Consider the following 4459-nt stretch of genomic DNA (forward strand, 5'->3'; position numbering starts at 1 on the left):
TCTTCTTGTCACCATTCGACCCTTACCTTCTGCACTGTCTGTTTGGATTTTCCAGCTCCTCTGTCCTCCTGCTATCTTGTTCCGAACCCTCGCCACCCTGCCTCTTCGCCAACTCTCTATTGTTTCCTTTCGCGTTTGCTTACCTTTATCCCGCTTTCCTTTTTTATGTCTTTGTCTCTTCCGGTTTCTCGTGGCTTCCTTTGCCCGTTCTGCTTGCCACTTGTTACCACCATCACCGCCTGCGTCCTTTCGTCCTTCCTTCGTACTGTCATACTCCTGTTTGATTTCTGACATTCTGTCATTTCCACCTCCCTCCGTCACCACTCCATCAGCGTTCCTTCTTGAAATGCGCTCTCCTCTGATGATCTCTCTACCCTTATTCATGATTACCTGACCCTCCTCTGTCCCGTCCTTCCTTCTCACCTGCTTGAAATTTATTGTTCTGTACCCCATCGAAATCACCCCGATCGGGGAATCTTTATTCATCATATTAATTCTTGTAGGCAAAGGGGTTTTTAGCAGATTGTTTTCCCTTGGAAAAATAATGTGTGCATTTGTGTTATTCCCCATTGCATGTTTTTGATTGATGTTCTAAATTGTGAATTGAATTCCACAGAGCAGTAGAGTAGGTTTGTGTCTTGTGATTTTGATTAAAACTTATGAGAAGTTGCAAATCTACACCATAATTTATATTGTTGAAACCACTTTCAAACCCAAAAAAATCCATGCCAATGAAAACAATTGAACCAAATACAAAAATTCATGAACCATGCATTCACACCTCAACTAAGAAATCATGCATGCAACCTATTACCTGCAAAATCTTCCTGCTAAATCTGTCGATACAAACTTCTCATTAATTTTAATTTTCCTTCTTTTGATTGCTTGCTTGCTTTCTCGCCTTGGAGCTCTCTCTCTCTTTCACACTATTCTCAAAGCAAAATTGGCAAAAACTAAACCAGGAAATTCTCAAATAACAAAAGCTGTGAATTGGTTATCTAAAGCCTTTTTATTATTGATGTCTCCTTTTTCTTTATTTTCCTTAATTTTCCTTCTAATTCCCTTAGCATGCAAATTTGTGTCTCTTCACCTTCCTTTTCTCTATTTTCCTTTATTTCATAAATAAAATGCCAATTATTGCTTCTTTTCCTTTGCCAATTTCCATAGCCATTACTAAATTGAAAGTGATTCCCACTATAGTGTTTTTCCCAACATTCAACTTGCAATACATGTCCCATGACCTTGGCCTTATTTTTACTTTATTAACCTTTATTACATGAATTTTTAACCCGAGGTTGTTACTCTCCTCAAATGCCACACACCTCCCAATAACAACTTCCATAACCATCCTAAATAAAATAACATATATGAAAAGTCAAAAGGTGAGGGTGCTCTCTGATGAAGGTCATTGATTCCATGCAACTACGTCAACCACCCAAGAAATCATAAAATATTCTCCATGTGAAATGCACTCTAGGAGAATGTTCCAAGGTGGTTCGAAGTCAACAATAAAATAATATTCCATGTGCCATATCATAATAATTTCCAACCAACTCAAGAGAGTACACCTTAAAGAAGTGTGCCAACCACTTTCTAAAACAAACAATATATTGCATGCCTTGGGAATTGTGCCCAGGAAGGGGGTGTAGTACCACTAGAATTTTTCAACTAAGTCCAAATAACCACTCCAAATGTGAAAAGGAATCATATAAAATAGGGTGCCCATGTTATTATATTAATTTAACTATTTAATATAGTTAAATCAACCTCAACATGTGTACACAAAGGTTAATACTCAAATATAACCATAGTTCTATTCCCAAATAGCAACCAACCAATTAAATTACCATGAACATGTGTGCCAATGAGGGGTGAACTTCAATAAAGTGTTGTACTATCCACATAAAAGGTGTTCTCCCTTGCAAAACCCCTCCATGATAATAATAAAATATAAAACTCAACTTAAAGTGCACCGCCACAAGGGACTATTACATAAAAAATTATCATCGAACCTCAGGAAAATGTTAAATCATTATTAAATCATAATGTAATACCCCTTTTCTAGTTTAGTCCTAGAAAACATCACGAAACACATTCCCCACTTAGGTGATGTCTAGAAAATATGATATTATAAAGTTAAATCACCTAGGAAAATCCCACAAAGGCAACATGAATCATCCCACATATCAAAAGCATAAGAGAAAAGGACATAAATAAATGCTAACCCCATACAATCATCAAGTGTGTCCCTCACAATACATCCAACATATGAGGACCATGTAGAGCATCCTGTAGATTTTTACTGTAGATTCAAAAACTTATGTGATATGCTAAAACACAAGACAAGAATCTACTCTACTTTTTAGCAAGAACAAAAATTGATCGATGAAAAAAATAAGCAGAAAAGGAAGAATATCAATTGCACATAACACAATATTTCTCCGAGGAAAGAAACTTCTAAAAACCTTGACTATCTATATTGCATTAACCAGAAGATCTGAGAAGAAAATACAATGCTTGTTCAACCGAACAATCTCTGCACAAGTACAATCTATCTCACTGCTTCACAAACCATCTCAAGCCAACACTTAGCCAATTTTGTTGCCTGCCAAGCCCCCAATTTCTTGCACAATTCCTAAGAGAATTAGCCCATATTTAATTGGGAAATCCACTCTCCATAACAGTGCAATCCATCGATAGGCCCTCAACTGATTGCATGCACCATATGTACAAATCGGAAAATTATACAACTAATAGTACATTTCCCTTAAACTCTAATCTCAACTGGGTCTTCCTCTGAACTGACATGCATGAGTTATTTATGAGTGAATCTTTAGTTAACTGGTGTGGAACTAAGGATGCACTGGTTCCCGTCCCCACTACTAAACTTCCCACTAGTTCCTCCAACAGTTAGAACCAGTTTAACTTACTATAACTCAGTTAGACTAAGTTAACTAATTATAACTCAAAAAAAACTCAACCTAGGCCCCTAAAATTTAGGGATCACTCTACATAACTCTAGATAGGCTTCCAATTCGAATTTCCTAAGTAAATTAATTCAATTTAACTTAATTAACTATTGCAAGTTGTTATGAGAATAGAATTTCAATTTAACTCAAGGACAAATTAAATTGGAATTTCTCGTTGTTATTTTCAACATTCCCTCTAAACAAGAAAGGAATTATCTACTACTCAAATCCTGCCTCTTTGAACTCGAATTTTCATCTTGACAATGCCTTTGTCAAAATATCTGCATCCTTCTCCTATGTGGGAATGTAGTCCAACAACATAATTCTCCACTGCACACAATCTCGAAGATGATGATACCGGATATTAATATGCTTGGACCGATCATGAAAAACTAGATTCTCAGAGAGTTTGATACAACTCTGATTGTCACAGTAAATCACAGTTGGATCCATTTGCTGACCAAACAAACCAACAAGAATCTTCCTCATCCATATAGCCTCACAATTTGCTTGACTAGCATCCATGTACTCTGCTTCTACTGAACTAAGTGCATCCATGTACTCTGCATCCATGGACTCCCTGCCCAATCTGCATCGGTGAAGCCTTGAATCTTCACTCCCTATGTCTGTATGTACCATAAACCATACTGAGTAGTGCCTCTGAGGTATCTCAACACATGTTTGGTTGCCTTCCAATACATCTTGGGACTAAGTTGGTTAACTGCATAACACATATCTGATTGTGTGTTTACCAAATACATGAGTGAACCCACAAGCAGCCGGTAAATAGTAGCCTCCATTACTTCACCAAAAGTAGCATCCTCCTTCCTCCAGTTACCTGCTAGAGGAGTCTCCATGGGTTTACTACTCTCCATGTGGAACCTTTTGAGTATCTCGTTGGCATACTTGCCCTGAGAGACAAAAATTTCCTCATCACCTTGCCATACTTACATACCCAGAAAGTAGTGCATGAGCCCCAAGTCCTTCATTTCGAAATCTCTTGCAAGATCCTCTTTACAAGACTTGATCAGCTTATCATCAACTGTCAGAATCAAATTGTCGACATATAAAATAATAATCAACAATTTACCTTCAACCACAATATGTAAAGGTTTGCATCTTATTCACTTTTGGTGAAGCCCAGCCTGATGAAATAGATATATATTCTAGTGTACCCAGCACAAGGTGCTTTTTTTCCCATACAATTCTCGCTTGAGTCTGCACACATGCAACTCTCTGTTGAAGGTCTCAAATCCTTCAGGCTGCTCAATATATACCTCTTCCTCAATCATGTCATTAAGGAATGTTGCCTTTACATCCATCTGATGTAACTTCCATTCCATCTACGCTGACAGTGCTAGAATGGATCTAATTGATGAGTACCTTGCAACAAGAGCAAAATTCTCATTGTAATCAATCCCCTCCACCTGAGAAAACCCTCTGGCCATAAGCCTGGCCTTGTGTTTTTCCACACTACCGTCCACTTCTTG

Source organism: Pinus tabuliformis, chromosome 7 (genome assembly GCF_031772625.1).
Source record: "Pinus tabuliformis cultivar Carrire ecotype Pingquan chromosome 7, CPIR1, whole genome shotgun sequence".
NCBI lineage: Eukaryota > Viridiplantae > Streptophyta > Pinopsida > Pinales > Pinaceae > Pinus > Pinus tabuliformis.